At 36.1% G+C, this 21,675-nt stretch overlaps 1 long non-coding RNA gene across 1 annotated transcript; it reads left to right on the top strand.

The window, feature by feature from the left end:
- Window positions 1-799: 799 nt before the first annotated feature.
- On the top strand, window positions 800-21,167 carry LOC117796421. Its single transcript, XR_004620921.1, has 3 exons — window positions 800-919; window positions 8,548-8,604; window positions 21,111-21,167. It is a non-coding gene; the product is annotated as an uncharacterized LOC117796421 (long non-coding RNA).
- The last annotated feature ends 508 nt before the right edge of the window (window positions 21,168-21,675 follow it).

The raw sequence follows: 21,675 nt of genomic DNA, 5'->3' as shown, positions 1-21,675 counted from the left end.
GGTGTTAATGCAGACCCATTGCTATGATGCTTTAACTTATGACTTTGGCTTGAGTATTCCTTATTGGCCTGGAAGAAACATAATCAGAACTCTGCTACAACCTGAAATTCCTTTCACCTGACCTTCCTTCACAGGTTGTAGACCGTCCATGGCCTCCTTTCTGTTTATCCTTCATAGACATTTCTCAAGAGAAATGTCCTGCACATCTAACCCCATCTTGTTATCTGCTTCTTGGAAGACCTGAATTAACATGACCAGTCTGTGATGCAGCAACACGTAACTGAAACAGCTGGCCATTCTTCCACAATCGTCTAAGACTGATCTCATGTCATGTAATGAGATTCTATTCAATTAAGATATGTTTACAAAATGTCCAATTATTCATGGTTATTTCTTTATAAACTCTATATAAATCACAAATTAGGAAAAATATCCTTTGTTCAACTAGGCATTCTTTTGTTTTTAATAATTTGATGTATATTTTGAAAAGAAATATCACATTCTCATTAAAATGTAGTCTTCAGATTTATGTGCTTATAATAAGCAATCAACAGATCTTTTCTGAGTGCCTGCTTTCTGAGAGGTAAGAAACCCTGGAAAAAAAAAATTGATAGGACAAAGAGTGTATTTTCAAGAAGTATGTTTTGTACTATGGAGAAAATGAATAGACAAAATCAACAACCTTATGAGGTTAACTCCTGGTTGGTCTACTCTCTTTATCTGTTTCTTACTGGAATAGGCCAGTCATTAACCACAGGAACATCTGCATCTGGCAAGGGTTTGCAGGAAGAGGGTGTGTAAGGAAGATAAAGAACCAGCAAACAGAACAAAAATAAAAGCAAAAAAGAACTTTCAAAAAACTAATTATAGATTCAGCGAGAATTAGAATGGTTCATGGAAAGAAAATGGGACTTTCAAGGTAAGCCAGACCTTTTCACACTGGCAGCCTAATTTTATTGTCAAAACTATCAGCAAAGTGGAGCACACTAACCTGATACAGAGAACTTGGTGCTTAGAGAACTTGAGAATCGGAACATCACGGGTTCTTCACATGGCAGAGCAAGGATTCAATGCCACTCTGTCTAATTTGTTCAAACATGTTCAAACATGTTCGTAACTTACTGGAATTCAGAGAATAAGAAAGGAAATTGGAAGCCACAAAAACTAGGAAGGAAGAAAACAGAAAAAATTACATTAATAAGGAAGAGGTCATTAGAAACCTTCAAGATTACAAATTCATAAAGTGGGAATTACCATTTCAAGGAGTATGTAACAAAGGAACCACAACATAACTCTTTAAAAAAAAAAAAACTTTGAATTTCAACATAAATCTTTTTTTATTTTTTTAACTTTCCATTTTCCTTCTAATTCCTGGCTGGTGGAAAGTAGAAAATTCTTTAAATTCTCCAATCAGAACTCTGGGCCCCCTTTGAAAAGAAAATTATTAAACCAGGCAAGTTAGCTCAATGAGTTGTTATAACTTAATAATAATAATGGCCTCCTTTATTGAGTAATGTTATGTGTCAGACAATGCATTCAATGTGCTATCTCATTTAACCTTTCCCAGAGGATGTTGAGTGGGCACTATTTCAGCCCCATTTTGTAGATGAGGACTCCGGCTCACAAAGTTAAAATTCACACAGCCTGCAAATAGTGGAGGCAAGCCTCAAACTTAGGCAAAGTCTTGTCTCTATGTCCTTTCATTTGTAGTTCAACTGCAGTTTTAAAATTGTGTTTGCTTATTTTTTAAAAAGTTTTATAATCTCATGGTTGAAATTCCAAATGTTAGTAATCAATGTTAGATTTTGACATGCCCTAAAAGAAAAATTACAAGCATAAATAAGGAATATATATGTGTGTGTGTGTGTGTGTATACATAGTTGCTACTTTTAAAACACAAACTATCACACAATGTAGGCTTCTCTACAACTTGCTTTTTTTTAGATTTACAATATCTGCTTAGAAAAAAACTTTTTTTATGGCCATCTAGTCTTTTTTTTAATCATAATTTGTTAAACAGCCCACTATCAGTGGACATTTAGATTATTCTCAATCCTTTGCAATTATAACATGAATAACCTTGTATTTACTTCATCTTACATTTTTCCCAAGCTCCTCAATCTAGTTCCTATCCATGCTGCCTCTCTGAGGGACCCAAATCATTCTTGGTATAACTCTGACATATTTTCTTTTTTCTTTTTTTTTTGATAGAACTTTTTTTTTAGTTAGAACATTTTGAGTTATGCCAATCTGTAGTATCTTCATTAGGCAGGGAGGTCTGGACATGAATGTTTACCTCAAAACATTTGTTAAACCAATAGAACAAATGGGAGACAATGTTAGAAAAAAGGAGGCACAGGGTTTGAGGACAATTATGAGTGACAACCAAGTTTAGCCATCAGGTCTTTTCTAAGTAATAACTCCTATGTTTTAGGAAAACCTGCAGGCTACTCTTTAGCAACTAACCTCCCACAAATATATATCCCAGCTAACACACCACATGTGTTTTGCCAGCTAATTATCTCACCAAACATTTGTCTGATGCCTAGACATACTTTAAAGAGCTCTAGAAACTAGAATAATTAGTCCTAGAGGTTATTTTTTTTTCTCACCCATATTACATATTTGGAAAGTCAATTCATAAAACAACATCTTCAGCAAATACATTTTATTTTGAGCTCTTTGAAGGATACTTGTTATATAAAACCCTCAGTAATGTTATGAATGATACTATTCTTGTTAATAACAAGGACTTTGGAAGTTTTAATGCTTCTATTTTGAAGATATTTACTAATTCTATCTGTTCTTTGAACATTTGTTCTTTCTGGTTCCTTCTTTCTGATTATGCCAATCCTTTTCCATTGCAATCTTATCTCACCCCATTAAGAAGAATAAGCTTTATTAAAGCTCTTTAAGGGCAGGTCAGTAGAGTGAAACCCTCATATATTAAAGTCAGAAGCTTAGAGGATGTTCAATAAATGCTATTGCTGTGATGATAAAATGACATTTGCGCAAGATAAGTCGGAATAAAGACAGAGGAGACTTCTTTAGCTTTAGGTTGCTCGTCTTCTGTTAACTCCTGATGGTCAGAGGTTGAGCAGTCTCCAATGCTTTAGCATCACTAAGTGAGGGTTCATTGTTATCAATCTTGCTTCAGAAATCTTCCCAGCATACAGATGACATCGTGAAATATTTCTCATGCAGGCTAATTTACATCTAGCTTTTGTTCTCAAAGGAATGATCATGAAGACACTTACTGAGTGTCGAAGGGATAAAAGACCACAAGCTATTTCTAAAGTGTAAGTGAGCACTTCCTCAAGCAAGTAGTATCATTCAAGTATGAATTCATCAGTTAAATATTATGCGCCTACTTTGTCCCAGCTACTAGGGTAGGAGCTGATGGTGAAGAAGGCATGATCTTTGTTTCTGTCTAGTAGGAGATACATATATAAACAAATTAATGTTATAACATAGTAGAGCTATAGTAATAATAATAATAATAATTTTTTAAAATTAGCAGCTGGAATGGCCAACAGGTTTCATTTTATCCACTACACCTCAGAGTTTGCTGTTAGCTTCTAGAACATGATTTACAAGGGTTTGAAATGGAGTCAGAGACCTGATCAGTCAGTGATGGCTATGGGATAGAGGTCCGTCTGCACGTTGTCTATTTGCTGTCTCTGCTGTGTAGTGTAGAAAAGGTGTATGCAGAGGAGGGGGTGACCTGAGGCTTTAGAGGAGAGTTGACATCTGTGATGAGCCTTGAAAATTGGACCTAACTATGTAGAAACTGGTAAAGGGCAGTCAAAGCAAAGGGGAAAGGAGGAAGAAAGACAAAAGTTATAAAGTAGCTTCAGTGTTACATTCAGCACTGCCTGTAACTAGGAAGTGGGTTGGAAAAGAAGCCCAGGAATGACAGGCTGGTGTTCAACAGGACACACTCATAGGCCCCATTTCACATACGCTGAGCAGTTGGAACGTAATCCCCCAGGCCAGCGTTCCCAGGAACTGCAGTCCCCAGATCACTTGTATCTGAATTTTCCAAGACACTTGTTAAGACAATCTGGATATGGGGTTGAGAATCTTCATTTTTCACAAGCTTTCTAGGTGACTAAAAGTTGGGAGTTCACAGTAGGAAACCAGGATGGCATGAGGATTAGACTTTTCAGGAAATTTTCATGCTGGGCAGTTAACTCACATGTTCACAATATCCCCCACACTAGAGGCGGACCAGGCTGCTGGTCACTACCAGCACCTGTATCTGTAGCCTCTTCGAGTCCCCATCGCAGGCCAGGACACAGCAGCATTCCAGCTCTTTACTGTTTAGTTAGTAAGAACTTGCAGTGTAGGGAGCAAATTATAATGTTAGAATTTAATTGAAATTGGAAATGTACACTCAGTTTAATCTGCGCATTTTTTAGTAAATTGGAGCAAAAGGAGATATTTCGTCCTGGTCAGGAACATATTTTCAGCTGTGGAGATAAAAAGCTTTAGCAAAGGCATAATTCGCTGTCGTCACAATGGTCCAGGTCGTGGCTAGGTTTGCAAGACTCAGCTACTTTCAGCTGCAGACTTTGGCTGGTTTATCACAGAAAACAAAGGGAAAAGCAACTGCTATCTAATGGAGTGCCCTACTTCATTAAGTGAACTTTTCCAAGTAGGTCGGTAGCCCACACTAATTGAGATTCGTTCCCTATTTACCTATGTATATAGTATACACTCCAGTAGTTTTTTTTTTTTTTTTATGTTGAATGCATGTTGATAAAATACAGCCAGAGATTTCAGATAAATATAAGAAAATCCTGAGAGGTGGGAGGTAATTACTCTATAAAAATGTTTATCATTGTTATTATTTTATGGTACATATTATAGAAAATACTCACTACATGATATTCATCTTAAAGCACTGGTTCATTCATTCACTTCTTTATTCCATGGAAATGTATTGACTTTATAGCATTTAGACTCTCCTATAGACTCTTGACTATGACTATAGTTTCACCTATAACAAATGCTTTGAAGGAAAGTCACATAATACCATAGACTATCAAACAGAAGAAACAGAGCCCATATTTAGGGTTAGGGAAAAAAACCCTAGAGAGTGACACTTGTTGCTGAGTTGTGAACTAAGAGTAAGTAATTATGAGTTGGGGATATGGGAGTGGATTCTAGGTAAAGAGCAGTTCATATTTTCAGGCCAGGAGGATGACCAATTTCTAGGAAAGTAAAATGGTGAGGGGTGGAGGAAAAGAGCTGGTGCAAATGTAGAATGAAGAGTTACACAGGGGCTGGCCATGCAAAGTCTTCAGCCATGTATAATATTTAGGTCTTTTATTCAAGCACTTAATAAGATCAGTTAGGACTTATTAAGTATACACCATACATCAGGTTCTGTAAGTTTATTTGAAACTCAGTTCACTTGCCTGCTGACACACAGCCCAGTCCTCCCCACCCCTGAAGCTCCCTTGATCAAAGCAGCTGCCGCCTCTAAAATTATGCCCATTTCCTGGGGCAACCCTCATCCAGTGACTGATTAACATAGGTAAAGGCCTCCCCCCTTCACTATTGTAAAGTAAAAACATATTTATGAAAAATCAGTATGCATCTTTATACAAAACCTTTCAGTGAATGAGTTCACAACAGTCATTTTGGCTACTGACCTATCAGAGTAAACATTATCTGAGAAATATAGAATATGTAACATCATATCCACAAGTATAGTGCTTTGATTCCTCACATAAAATAGAAATAGCATAATATCAATAAAATCAATAAAATAATAATCAGATAATCAAATAAAATGGCTTTTAATGTAATTGGTCAAATACATTGAAGGAGGCAGCAAATTTGTGGAGACTGGTTTATCAGACAGTAAGCAATTCATAAATGTCAAATTAAAAAGCAGATTTTCTTCTATTCTTATCTCTTCTACACGTTTGCATTGATTGATATTGTTGAACCTTTCTTAAACTCTGTACCCTTGCTTTCATGACATTATATCCCCTGGTTTCTCAAATTTTTTGGACGATTCCTTTTCTGTCTCTGTCCTCGAGCCCACGTTGGAAAGTATAAGCAGTCATACAACTCAAGGCTCACATCCTACTCCTATCACTCTTTTCATTTCTACTATTACTCTATTGTACTATTGACTCTTCTCATAATTTCAACCATTTTTATGATTTAGCTACTTCATAAATGATGAAAAGACATTTTCCAAATGTCTTTTTTAATCCCCAGCTGATTCCTCTGGCTTAAAATCTCCACCTTCAGGTGTTTGCTGTATACTTTCAAAGCTGGGTATAAAAACTCAAAACAAACCAAAGCAAAAGTCCTAAACAGAAATCTTGGGGTTTCCCCCCCAAAGCTATTTTTCTCTCTATCTTCTCTATCTCAACTAATGGCTAAATGTATACATGTCCTATGAATCTTCCCTCCTTAATATTTCTAAAATCAGTCCACTATTTCAGATCCAGCCACCACTTGGCAAAAGCAGGTTTTCTTTACCTCTTACTTTGGCCTCTGACCTTATCCCCCTCAAATTTATCTTTCATTCTGCTACCAGAGTGATCCACAGAAAATCCAAATTCAATGTGTCATTTCCCACTGAAGAATCCTTTGGTGCTTTCTTATTTTCTACAAATAAATTCCCAAATCCTTGGGCTGACCCATACACTTCTGAAGATATGGTCCCTGATTACCATCCTAGCACTAGATCTTATCTTCATGTAAATGATTCATGGAGCATTCTGTATGGTATTTAGTAGCACACAAAACATATTCAGAAATGAATTAATAAATGAATGCTAGAAATATGGTGATAGATTATCATGGATGACTGGACAAAAAGATCTATAGGCAACAAAAGCAAAGTGACGTACCAACATCGCCAATAGCTAAGCAGTAGTGCTGGATAATAAAATAGCTGACGTAGCAATCTGAACACATATGTTGCACCAATAAAATGGTTAATTTGTGCACTGATTGGTATCTGTTTGCTCTAGGACTAGTTACAAATAAAACCTCCTCAGAACAATTGGGCAAAATCTTTCGAAAATGAAATATTCCATAACACCATTCCTATTTTAAGTAGTCCTTGCCTGTTTTGAATTAGAGACCCCTTCTATGGCAATTAAATGAATGCAAAAGGTCCTTTTAGAAGAGAAGTGTATATGAATCTGCATTCACAAAGTTTACATAAATTTCAGTCCCTTTACTGAGCTTAGCTTAAAAATTCTTGCTATAAACAATCTTTAATGCTAATTAAATCTTCCCTATTGCTTGGTTAGGTGAGGCTTAAAAGTCGTATCAAGAAAAATTGCGATAGTATTATATACTCTGTTAGAGTATTAGATGATAAGTACTCTATTAGAGTAGACGATAAAATCAAAAGGCAAGTGACTGGTTTAAGAATAATAGGTCAGTTAAATATTAGTTTTATTATTAGTTAAGATTTGTGTTATTAAGATGTGTATCCGTATGCTAATAGTTTCAGAGGGGCATGTTGCTGAAGGAGAGGCACACATGATATTTGAACACGTCTATTCATATAGAAATAACTGAAAGTCAAAAAACATGGCTATTCAGATTTAACCTAAAAAATCCAGATGGTTGTCTCATGAGTATGTTAATTTTTAAAATATATTTATCTGGACTTTCAGTCTTACTTTTCCCTTTGAATTTAGGACACACACAGAGAGGCAAAAATGTAACAATGCTTTAGCATTACTCAAAGCATTTAATTAGTTAAAGAATAAACATTGTCATTCACTTCATCAGCCCCATAGGCGAAGATTACATTATTTAAGGAAAAGAGAATGAAGAGCTGAGCCATAAGTGGGTGATTCAGAGCTGTATAAACACCCCTCCTGGAGTATTCAGTCAGACTCTTACCCTTCATCAAGCTCAGGATTGAGAGTCAGAATTATATGGACGATTTCCCCATCTTGCCACTTTGCCATCTGTCCTAAAGTAATCATTATTTTTCTACAACAATTGCATTGTGGAATCTTCATTAAGGAACAAACCACTACTTGGAACAATTAGGCTGGCATTGAGGCTGTTGGCCCAGCAAAGCACATTATTCACAAATTCCACATGCTCCACATATGTTGGTTCCATTGCAGTCAAAACTGAAAGTCTATAGTTTTAGCTTGATTGAGAGCTTGGAAGTAAAGACTATTAAATCCAGTATATAAAACCAAATTTCGATTTTAGGTAAGGAGCCAAAGTCCAGACCTTTGGAAGTCTTCTTAATTGTGGGCAGTAACTGGATAATTAGATACTTTCACTTTACAATGTGTTCGTTGACCACGGTTCTGTTTAAAGCTTCCCAATTGATTTTTATTCCTTTCCTTTGTACTGGCAGCAATTACAGATGTCGGTTGAACTGGCTCACAACCACTGAAATGAGTGAAAGATTTTGTGTGTTTGGCAATCTCATAATGTCACGCCCTACTAACTCTCCCTAAGAATTGAAATAATTTTAAATGATATGTGTACTAGATGAAAATACTAGATCAGTGTTCTCTTTATTCCTTTGTTCAATAGCATGCAATCAATACCTGCACAAGCATATGTGACCAGTATGAAGCCCTGGAATAAAAGGTATGTTTAAAGCAATTGGGAGATGGCTGTATTTATATATTGTTATACAATAAACAGAATCAAAATAATAGATTTCATCAAGCTACTTTTTGTTTTGTTTTCTGGTCTATCAGTCATTTCTTTTGCTTGTGTTCTGTTGCTTCTGTTTGGCAGTTAGTGAAAGTAAAACACATATGACAAACAAAGGCTATTTCCTATGCATTAAATTATCTAGGATTTCTTTTTCTTAAAAGATTTAAAATATTTAATCATGAATTTTCATGCTCCCTGATGGCTAACAGAAATGTCTAGGATACTTTGGGCAGACTCAAAACTAGAGAACACCAGGGCAGCGTGGAAGAAATGGCAAGTCGATATATGTCATATTTGTACTACTTTACCATCCCCAAATTCCTTTTTGTCTATGCAGAAAGGTAGGGTGTTCTTCTAAACCAAATGTATTATTTTAATAGGTAGTATAAAGAATTAGGAAGAACGTTTTCCACAATGTATTTGTAGGAGAAATGGAAATCTACTTCTGTCGAAGAAAAGTAGTTAGGAATTTTACAAGAATAATCCACTAAGTTATTATTTTATTAATAACAATTGTCCTTCTCCGATATGGAAGCAAAAACTAATACCTTCTCTAATAACCATGCTTTGCCAAGCTTAAATCTAAAATATTGTCAAATATAGGTGAAATACACTTTACATCCATAAAGATGGCTATAATAAAAACAGAAAATAAGTATTGGCAAAGATGTAGAGAAGTTAGAAACCTGGTAGTGTGAAGATAAAATGATGCATCTACTTTGGAAAACAATTTGGCAGTTCCTCAAAAAATTAAAAATAGAATTACCATATGATCCAGCAATTTCACTTCCGGGCTTATATTCAAAATAATTGAAAGCAGGGACTATAGCCATGTTTATAGCAGCATTATTCATAATAGCCAAAAATTGGAAGCAACCCAAGTGTCCATCAGTAGATGAGCAGATGAACAAATGTGGTATATACATACAATGGAGTATTATTCAGCCTCAAAAAGGAAGGAAATTCTGACAAGTGCTACAATATGGATGAACCTTGAAGACATTATGCTAAGTGAAATAAACCAGTCACAAAAGCACAAATAATATATGATTCCACTTGTATGAGGTACCCAAAGTAGTCATAGAGACTGAAAATAGAATGATGGTGGCCCGTGACGGATCTGTAAGATGAAAAGAGTTATAGAGTACATGGTGGTAATGGTTGTACAACAGTGTGAACATATTAAAACCACTGACCTATACACTTAAAAATGGTTAAAACAGTAAATTTATGTTATGCATATTTTACCATAATTTTAAAAAATAATTTTTTAAAGTTTTATTTATTTAAGCAATCTCTACACCCAACATGGGGCTCAAACTCATGGCCCCAAGATCGAGTCTCACTCTCTTCCAACTGAGGCAACCAAGCACCCCCAAAAAAGTAAAATAATTTTTAAATGTAGATGAAATAAGATTTAAAATATTTATTCTTTCTTATAAAGTCCCTGTATGACCCAAATGTGATTGTTGAATTTTCTGTCTATGTTAGTTTGTATATATAACTAGGTAACATAACTGAAAACGTGTTCACCTTCCTTCCACAAGTACAGCTCTGTTGCACCTTTTTTTTTTTTAAGATTTTATTTATTTATTTGTCAGAGAGAGAGAGAGTACAAGCAGGGGGAGTGGCAGGCAGAGAGAGAGGGTGAAGCAGGCTCCCCACAGAGCAGGGAGCCTGATGTAGGGCTTGATCTCAGAACCCTAGGATCACAACCTGAGCCAAAGGCAATGCTTAACCAACTGAGCCACCCAGGTACCCCTGTGTTGCACTTTTCTGTTTCATCTGCCTGACTTTTCTCAGGGTTTAGCTATCTACTGGAAACTGTATGGACATAACCGAAATAAGAAGCCCAGCTTCCATGAGCGGCTTCTGTGTAACAGCCTATTTCTGATCAGCTAACGCAGCAGATAGCCCCAGATTCCTGGAAATGGATATATAAATTGCTATTAAAAAGTTAAAAATTAGAGAAAGCAATCCATTTGAAAAGATGGTAATGAATGCATTATATAAATAAGGGAAAATTGTCTGGAAATACAGAACAAAGTGTTAATAGCAGCTATTAGTTCTTGCTCTTTTAATTTATATTTTTGGTTTTATCCATTTTATAATAAACAATTGAAAGAACAAAAAAAAAAAGAAAGAAAGAAATGTAGTTGTTTTCTCTATTGCAAGATACTAACATCCAGGTAATTATGGATCGTTTTGGAATCACATCTCACTTGGGATTTGATGACCTTCTTTCCCAACTCCAAGACTCCCTTTTATGAAAATATTGTCCTCTGCTGGAGTTAACAATGAGCTTTATGTAGTACCATCTGCAGGTTTAATTAATGTATGTTTACCTTCTTCTTCGGGTGATTAATGTAAGTGATATCAAATGTGAGGTCCCACAGGATTTCTTCAGCATTCTTCTTGATAGCTTCCCTTTATTTATTAAGAATGATTTTTATCCTCTAGGGGTGCCTGCGTGGCTCAGTGGGTTCAGCATCGGACTCTTGATTTCAGTTCAGATCATGATCTTGGGTTATGATCTCGGGGTCACAGGATCGAGCCCCACCTTGAGCCCCTCATTGGCTCCGCACTCAGTAGGGAATCTGCTTAGGATTCTCTCTTTCCCTCTCCCTTTACCCCTTCCCTCCCACACTCTCTCTCTCTCTCATAAATAAATAAATAAATAATAAAAAAATTAAGAATGATCTTTACCCTTGAACGTTTTCTATACTCCTCAGCTAGCTTCTAATCCAGAGCTCTGTTTCAAAGGAATATTGACACTCTGTCTCTGAGAGATGATAAGATGGTTTAACAGTTTTGTAATTACTGTGCCTCTTAATTTTTTTTTTAATTAAAAATTACCTCTTAAAAATACATTGTGTAGATGACACTAATGCTACAGGCACATTAAATCTTTCTCTGTCATGTTTTTAAAGCTGACCTCATGCCTAGCCACTGGACCTTCTATTACAACTACGGTTCTCTCCTGACAGGAACCTCAGAGAATCCCAAGGTTATTCGGAGATATGTAATATAGGCAAAACCAAGGAATATACATTTCTCACTCCTCTAGCCTTGGAATGCTACAGCCAGTACCTCAGTAGAACTGTCCTTAAGGGGGGTAGACGCTGAACATCCCAGAAAATCATAGTGTCTACCAAGCTCAGTTTGTTGAGGGTAACCATTCATGGTGGATCTAAACTTAGCTTTGAGAAACTGAATTGAGTTTGCCTCTAGACACAAGGATTTGAGAAATAAAGCAGTTAGACGAAGCAGCTTGAATAGTGCTTTAATTACTTGTATTTCTTAGTTTTCATTAGTGCAGGCAATTAGATAGGTTTCTCCAGCATGAAAATAGGTCATTCAACAATTCTATTACGTTTAGTATTTTTAAACCAAAGAATGAGTCCATACTCCAAAACTTAAAAAAAAAATTGTATAATAATTATCATCATCTTTAAGACCAAGTGCCACTAGGAGGTTTTTCTTTTTTTTTTTTTTAACTCCCACTATTTATATCATGCTCATATTTTTTGTAGCTCTCTCTGTGCTCAATTTGCAAGGATACTTTATCTCCAACACTTTTTTATTTTCTAATAATGCCCCTTGTTTCTTTATAATACAACATGCACAGACCATGAGGACTCTGATGTCATTTTACCACACAGGCTGGCCCCTCTACCTAGATAGCCCTCTGTGTTCTAGATCTTTGCTTCTTTTTCAAATTCTAATGTAAACATAACTTTTCTGTGTCTCGTTTTCTTAAAACCACTTTTGAGTGAAAACTAATCTGATGAACTCAAATGCTAATTAGTTCATAAGACTTCATGGTAAAATGTCATCCATCTTTGGTAAAAATGAATCTAGACCTCCCAGGGACAATTAACCTAAAAAATTTTATATTGTGTTTGGGATTTCAGACACTGTTTTTGGACTTACAAAAAGACTGTTTTTCTTTAGTCAGCTGATTGTTAATATCCGTTAATGCTTTGCTACTTGGCATGTGGACCTCAGATTTCCAGGTCCGTCACTAGACCTAATCAATAATAACCTGAATTTTAATAAGATTCCTAGGGATTTATGTAAACACTAAAACATTTGGTAAGCACACTTTAAGTCCCATCATCCTAATACTTATATAATAATATTGTATATTAATTAATAATATTGTATATATATTAAGACAATGCATTAATACTAATGCACAATGCATATGAACTAAGAACCAATATTTTGAGTTATTCTGTGCAAGCACTGTGATAAGTACTTGGCATGTGTTATCTTACTTAACCCTCACAATAACTGTATAAGGTAGGTGTATTATTGTAATTTTTCAGTATGGGTGCAGACCCTGAGAGTTCCCATAGCTCATTTCAGTTCATTGAGCTATTACTTGGAAGAGTCAAAATTAAACTCAGCCCCATTGAATGCCTGACCATGAGAACTTAACCATATTTGTTCTGTTCCTTTGGGCTTGCTTGGCAAAACGTCAAAGTGGTAAGGAAATTACCTTGGTGGGGTTACCATGCCTCGTGTTGGGGGTTGTATCCTCAGATGTAAATTCCCAGGAACAGCATTTTATCCATCCAAATTGGCTAAACAAGGCTCAAAAGCTCATATACCTAAGAAATAAGCACCCATGACATTCTTATCTTCTTACCTTTTTCTCCAGGGTCAGTTCAGTACCATTGTTAGCCATGCAAAATTGATTTCTGGAAAGTTGATATTGTCTTGTTTCTACTTTCTATGTTACCGTGTTGGGGGATTCAAAATCAGCGTTTCAGATATTAGAGATTTCCAAGTATATCAGTAACTCCACTTGACTTTTCGAAGAAGCAGTACTGGGAAAATGTTTGAATGACTTAGGAATGGCAGCTTTCAAACAAAGAATAACTGGGGAAGCATACAGAAGTGACAGTATGAAATGGAAAATAGCCAGGAAGGGATTACAAAATTAGTTTACGCTTAATATGAAAATTCCTCTTTTGATATAAAACTAATATAAGATTATTTATATAGGGGCGCCTGGGTGGCACAGCAGTTGGGCGTCTGCCTTCGGCTCAGGGCGTGATCCCGGCGTTACGGGATCGAGCCCCACATCAGGCTCCTCTGCTATGAGCCTGCTTCTTCCTCTCCCACTCCCCCTGCTTGTGTTCCCTCTCTCGCTGGCTGTCTCTATCTCTGTTGAATCAATAAATAAAATCTTAAAAAAAAAAGATTATTCATATAACACAGAAGTGCTTAAACTAAAACAAAAATTGAAGCCATTCACAACCTTGTCCTTAAAATTTTACCTCCCAGAAACAACCATCATTAAGCTAGATGATTAGTCTTTAGAGGGCTACCTATCTCTATATTTATCACTTATCTAATTTTAAGTTTAAAAAATTGAGATTATATTAAGCATATTATTTTGTACCATGCACTCTTCTATTAATAATAAATTATGAACATATCTTAGTGTCAGGATGTGAAGATCTATGCCATTACCTTAATGGCTACAGGTAGTCCATTGTATGGAGTCATACTATAAAAAGAAAAATTTTCTATGGCTAAATATTTGTGTCATTTTGTTTTGCCTTTACTGTGCTGCAAAAAGTATCCTGAATCTGTATCATTGCATACTTATTTCCTAATGTGAATATCTTTGTATACATTTAAGAATAAATTTGACCTACATTGCTAAATTGCTCTTTTTTATGTTTCTTTTTTATGTTATTATTTAAATTCCAGTTAGATAACATAGAGTGTAATGTTAGTTTCAGGTGTAGAATTTAGTGATTCCACACTTATATACAAGTGCGCTCCTTAATCACCATCACCTATTTAACCCAAACCCCCACCCACCTCCCTTCTGACAACCATCAGTTTGTTCTCTAGAGTTGAGTCTATTCCTTGGTTTTCCTCTCTCTTTCCACCCATGTTCATTTCTTTTGTTTCTTAAATTCCACATGAATGAAATCATACGGTATCTGTCTTTCTCTGACTTATTTCGCTTAGCATAATACACTTTAGCTCCATCCAATGGCAAGATTTCATCTTTTTTATGACTGAGTAATATCCATTTTATATATACCATGGATTCTTTATATATTCATCAATCCATGGACATTTGGGCTCTTTCCATAATTTGGCTACTGTTGATAATGCTGCTATAAAAATCGGGGTGTATGTATCTCTTTGAATTACTATTTTTGTATTCTTTGGCTAAATACCTAGTAGCGCAATTGCTGGATCATAGGGTAATTCCATTTTTAACTTTTTGAGGAACCTCCATACATTTTTTTCTGGAGTGGCTGCACCAGTTTGCATTCCCACCAACAGTATAAGAGAGTTCCCCTTTCTTCACATCCTCACCAACAACTGTGTTTCATGTGTTGTTAATTTTAGCCATTGTTATTGGTGTGAGGTAATATCTCATTGTAGTTTTGATTTGTATTTCCCTGATGATGAGGGAGGATAAGCATCTTTTCATGTATGTATTGGCCCTCTGTATGTCTTCTTTGGAAAAATATCTATTCATGTTTTCTGCTCATTTTTTATTTGAGTTATTTGTTTTTTGGGTGTTTAGTTTTATATGTTCTTTATACATTTTGAATACTAAGTCTTTATCAGATATGTCATTTGCAAATATCTTCTCCCATTCCACAGAACACCTTTACCTTTGAGTTTTGTTGATTGTTTCCTTTGTTATGCAGAAGCTTTTTATCTTGATGAAGTCCCAATAGTTTATTTTTGCTTTTCTTTCCCTTGCCTCAGGAGACCTATGTAGTAAGAAGTTGCTATGGCCGGTGTCCAAGAGGTTACTGACTGTGTTCTCCTCTAGGATTTTAATGGTTTCCTGTCTCACATTTAGGTCTTTAATCTGTTTTGAATTTATTTTTGTAATTAGTATAAGAAAGTGGTCCAGTTGCATTCTTCTGCATGTGGCTATCCAGTTTTCCTAACACTATTTATTGAAGAGACTGTCTTTTTTCCATTGGATATTCTTTCCTGCTTTGTTGAATATTAATTGATTGTATAATTGTGGGTTCATTTCTGAGTTTTCTATTCTGTTCTATTGATCTATGTGCCTCTTTTTGAGCCAGTACCATACTGTATTGATCACCACAGCTTTGTAATATTAACTTGAAGTCTGAAATTGTGATGCCTACAGATTTGCTTTGCTTTTTCAAGGTTTCTTTGGCTATTCAGGGTCTTTTGTGGTTCCATACAAATTTTTGGATTGTTTATTTTAGTTTTGTAAAAAATGCTGGTGGTATTTTGATAGGGATTGCGTGGAGTGCTTCGGGTAATACAGACAACATTTGTTCTTCCAATCCATGAGCACGGGATGTTTTTTCATTTCTTTGTGTCATCTTTCATTTCTTTCATCGGTATTTTATAGTTTTCAGTCTACAGATCTTTTACCTCTTTGGTTAGGTTTATTCCTACATATCTTTTGGTTTTTGGTGCAATTGTAAATGAGATCAGTTCCTTGATTTCTCTTTCTGCTGCTTCATTATTGGTGCATAGAAATGCAACAGATTTCTATACATTGATTTTGTATCCTGCTACTTTACTGAATTCATCTATCAGTTCTAGGAGTTTTCTGGTGAAGTCTTTAGGGTTTTCTATATACAGTGTCATGTCATCTGCAAATAGTGAAAGTTTGACATCCTCCTTACTGATTCAGCTGTCTTTTTTTTTTTCTTTTTGTTGTCTGATTGCTGTGGCTAGGACTTCAGTACTGTGTTAAATAACAGTGGTGAGAGTGGATATCCCTGTCTTTTTCCTGACCGTGGAAGAAAAGCTCTCAGAGTTTCCTCACTGAGGATATTAGCTGTGGGGTTTTTGTATATGGCCTTTATTATGTTGATGTATGTTCCCTCTAATCCTGCTTTGTTGAGGGTTTTTATCATGAGTGGACATTGTACTTTGCCAAATGCTTGTTCTGCATCTATTGGAAGGATCGTATGATTCTTATCCTTTCTTATATTAATGTGGTGTATGTAGCACGTTGATCAATTTGTGAATACTGTATCATCCTTGCAAGTCCAGGAATAAATCCCACTTGATCATGGTGAATAATTCTTTTAATGTACTGTCGGATTCAGTTTGCTAGTATGTTATTGAGAAACTTTGCATCCATATTCATCAGGGATATTGGCTTGTAGTTCTGTATTTTACTGGAGTCTTAACCTGGTTTTGCTATTAAGGTAATTCTGGCCATATAGAATGAATTCAGAAGTTTTCCTTCAATTTCTAGTTTTTGGAATAGTTTGAGAAGAATAGTTATTAATTCTTGGTTCACCTATGAAACCATCTGGCCCTGGACTTTTGTTTGTTTTACTAGGAGATTTTTTACTACTGATTCAATTTCTTTGTTGGTTATTAGTCTGTTCAAGTTTTCTATTTCTTCCTGTTTCAGTTTTGTGCAATTTGTTGGCATACAGTTTATCATAATATTCTCTTATAATTGTATTTCTGTGGTGTTAGTTGTTATTTCTCCTCTCTCATTTGTGACTCTATTTGTTTGGGTCCTTTCTCTTTTCTTTTAGGTAAGTCTGGCTAGGGGTTTATCAATTTTATTAATTTTTTCAAAGAACCAGCTCCTGCTTTCATTGATCTGTTCTATTGTTTTTGTTTTGTTTTTTGTTTTAGTTTCTATATCATTTATTTCTGCTCTAATCTTTATTATCTCTCTTCTTCTGCTGGCCTTAGGCTTAGTTTGCTTTTCTTTTTCTAGCTCCTTTAGATGTAAATTAAGGTTGTTTATTTGAGATTTTTCTCACTTGAGGTACCCTGGTTACTATATACTTCCTCCTTAGGACCGCCTTTGCTGTATCCCAAAGGTTTGGACTGTTATGATTTCGTTTTCATTTGTTTCCATGTTTGTTTTTTTAAAATTTCTTCTTTCATTTCCTGGTTGACCCATTCATTGTTTATTAGCATGCTGTTTAACCTCCATGTATTTGTGGTCTTTCCAAAGTTTTTCTTGAGGTTGACTTCAAGTTTTATAACGTTGTAGTCAGAAAATATGCCCAGTATGATCTCAGTCTTTTTGTATTTGCTAAAATCTGTTTTGTGACCCAGTATATGGTCTATCCTGGAGAATGTAACATGTGAACTTGAAAATAATCTGTATTCTGCTGCGTTAGGATGGAATATTCTGAATATATGTTAAGTCCATCTGGTCCAGTGTACCATTATTTCCTTGTTGATTTTCTGCTTAGATGATCTGTCCATTGATGTAAGTGGGGTGTTAAAGTCCCCTACTATTATTGTGTTATTATCAATGAGTTCCTTTATTTTTGTTATTATTTTATAGATGTGGGTGCTTCCATGTTGGGTGCATAAATATTTACAATTGTTAGATCTCTTATCGGATTGTCCCCTTTATTATGATACAGTGCCCTTCTCCATCTCTTGTAATAGTCTTCGGTTTAAAGTCTAATTTGTCCAATATAAGTATCGCTACCCCAGTTTTCTTTCGACATCCATTTGCATGATAAATATTTCTCCACCCCCTCACTTTCAATCTGCATGTATCTTTAGGTCTAAAATGAGTCTCTTATAGGCAGCATATAGATGGGTCTCTCTCTCTCTCTCTCTCTCTCTCTCTCTTTTAATATCTATTCTGACACCCTATCTCTTTTGACTGGAGCATTTAGTCCACATACATTCAGAGTGATTATTGATTGATATGTATTTAGTGCCATTTTATTACTTGTTTTGTCATTGTTTCTGGAGTTTTCTCTGTTCCTTTCTTGTCTTTGTCACTTTGGTCTTTCCTTTCCACTCAGAGTCCCCTTTCATATTTCTTGAAGGGCTAGTGTAATGGTTATGAACTCCTTTAGTTTTTGTCTGGGAAACTCTTTATCTCCCCTTCTATTCTGAATGATAGCCTTGATGGAGAGGGTATTCTTGGCTGCAGATTTTTCCCATTCAGCACATTGAATAGGTCATGCCACCCTCTTCTGGCTTGCCAAGTTTCTGTTGAAAGATATGCAGTTAGCCTTATGGGTCTTCCCTTGTAAGTTGGGGACTTCTTTTGTCCTGCTGTTTTTAAGATTTTTTCTTTATCTTTATATTTTGCAAATTTAATTACAATGTGTTGTAGTATTGTCCTGCTTTTGTTGGTTTTGATGGGAGGTCTCTGTGCCTCTTGGATCTGGATGTCTGTTTCCTTCTCCAGATTAGGGGATTTTTCAGCTAATAGTTCCTCGAATTTTCTGCCCCCTTTTCTCTCTCTTCTTCTCTTGGGACTCCTATAATATGAATTTATTATGTTTGATAGTGTCACTGAGTTCCCTAGGTCTATCCTCATGTTCCATAATTCTCTTTTGTTCAGTTTCATTATTTTCCATTATTTTATCTTGTATATCACGTATTCATTCCTCTGATTCTTCCATCCTTGTGTTCATTACACCAAGTCTCTTTGAGTCTCAGTTATTACATTTTTCATTTCTGACTGATTCTTTTTTAGCTCCTTTATCTCTGCAGTAAGGGCCTTCCTAAAGTCTTCCATTCGTCTCTCAAGCCCCGTGGGTATCCTTATGATTGTTATTTTAAATTCTCCATCAGGCATATTACTTAAATCTGTTCTGCTTAGATCTCTGATTGTGACCTTCGCTTATTCTTTCATTTGGGATGAATTCCACTGTCTTGGCATTTTGTCTAAGTCTCTGTCTTCTCTGTGTTAGAAAAACGCATTATGTTTTCTGCTTCTGAGAGTACTGGCCTTATGAAGAAGAGATAATGTAGTGTCTAGGGCCTGGCACTTAGGGAGTGTCCCTGGTGTGTGTTGCACGTACTCTGCTGTTGAGTTTTGGCTGCTCTGTCCTTCAGGCCAGTCATCTACAGAGGCTCTCCTTGCCTGCAGTGGGCAGTATTTGGTCACTGGCCAGAGTGTGGTGAGTTTTAAATAGGTGTGCTCTGGTCTGCTTGTTAAATGAGACCTGATACTACTTCCACTACAACTGAAGCCCTGCAGAACTCTCTGGTGAGCACACATGGTATGGGCAAGGGTTTCTGCTGGTCTCTTGGGGGAGGGTCTCACTATGCTGGGACTGAGGCAACCTTGATCAAGAATGGCAGTCATGCCAGAGTGCAGGGTTGTGGGACCTGGTGTAACCACGTTAGGCAGACACTGTCAGGGCTGAGCTGCTTTCCACAGGTGGCTCTGTGTTCACACAGAGGGGTGGGGGAGGGAAATGGTGGCAACCTTCTCTTTTGTCCCCAGAGAGGCATTTTTGTGACTGCCATCCCTCAGGGATGTGCTCCAAGAAGAAGAATCTCCCCACTGAGGCATTCCTCAGATCTCTGTTTCCACACCATCTGCAGCTCCTCCCCCCGCCCCCACCATCACCAATTTGTTTGCTTGCCTTCTCTCTAGGAGCAGGGCAGTGCCCTCAGGACTCTATCTCAGCCAAGCCCACTGACTTCTAAAACTCCAGGCTTTAAGCTCTTCCGGTTGCAAGAACTTATAAAAATCAGCCCCTCTCATTTTCCCAGCCAGTGACTTTGGAGAAGTGTTCTTGTGCAAGCCCCTGCATGCTCCTTCTCTCACCCTTAGTGTGACCACAGCTCCCTCCCCTCCACAGCACTGTGATCCATGTCACCCCCAAACCATGATCTGCACTCCCTACCTTCTTTGATGTGGCTTCTTCTCTCCCTTTAGTTGTGGAGTTTGCTCTGTCAGTCTTTAGTTGATTTCTGGGGTATTTAGAATAATTTGATAGTTATTTAGCTGTGTTGGAGGGAAGAAACGAGCCTAGAGTCCTCCTACGCTGCCACCATCTTAGCTTCTCCCACAAACTGCTCTTTTTTAAAAAGTGGCATCAGTTGGCACTCCCATCAGCAATGTAAGAGCCTTCATATTGGTTACCCATACTTGCAAAAATTTTACCAATATGACAGCTGAAACGTTATATCTTATTGGTATTTTTAAATTTTTATTTATTTGGCTATTAGCAAAATTAAATGTTTTCATATAATTATTGACTGTTTATATTTCAATTTTTATAATTTCCTAATGTAATTATTTTGTCTATTTTACATTTGAAAGTCTGTATTACTATCTACAGGATTTATTATGTATTATGGGTGTTAATGGCTTTCCCTAAATTATACACTTTTTCTTAGCTTGTAATTTAACTATAATAGTATCTCTTATACAAATATTTTAAATTTTAGGAAATAAAATCTGTATTTATTAAGATATTTTATCTTAAAATCCAATTTACCTAAAAGGCTATAATCCTTTTTTGTTTCTGGAAAATAGCATGCATATGTTTATCAACCAAAACTCAGAACTTAATATACTAAAGTGCAATGCTTCGTATAATTTTTGGTCATCATCAGCACAGCTAGAAAAGTTTATATTTATTTTAGTTTCTATTCTTTACAGATTTTTAGGTCATAATAATAATAACTTTCTAAATTATTTTACTTGGCAGTCATTTTGGACTGGAAGTCTGATCCTAAACTTATTAAGACCTCAGAGAGTATAAGGTAAATAAATAAACGCATTGTGTCCACAGATCTCTAATCTGGAGTTCACACTTTTACTGTGCTGCTCTTCAAACTCTAATAAATGTGATAGATCACTACTAAAGAAGGTTATTATTTCAAACAAACTCTGTGATCCAGGAAGATTCTGTGCAGATCTTGTGAGTGGGGATGGGAGAAACAGAGGGAGAGGGAGAGAGAGAATCTCAAGCAGACTCCCTGCTGAGCACAGAGCCCAACATGGGGCTTGATCTCAGGACCCTAAGATCATGACCTGAGCCAAAATCAAGAGTCAGATGCTTTACTGACTGAGCCACCCAGGTACCCCTAATAAACTAATTGTTTTAAAATATAGGTGTAATCGCTGTTAATCTTCCCAAAATAAAATAAATCTCAAGCTTGTCAAGCTTAATTTTTTTAAAAAGCATTTAAAAATATTGATCAATTTTACCTACCTAACTGTTCACTGGCCAAGTGAATCAAAATACTATGTAACCTACTGACACATTTTTA

Source organism: Ailuropoda melanoleuca, chromosome 2 (genome assembly GCF_002007445.2).
Source record: "Ailuropoda melanoleuca isolate Jingjing chromosome 2, ASM200744v2, whole genome shotgun sequence".
NCBI classification, from domain to species: Eukaryota; Metazoa; Chordata; class Mammalia; order Carnivora; family Ursidae; genus Ailuropoda; species Ailuropoda melanoleuca.
This window is presented reverse-complemented; position numbering and strand designations above follow the sequence as displayed.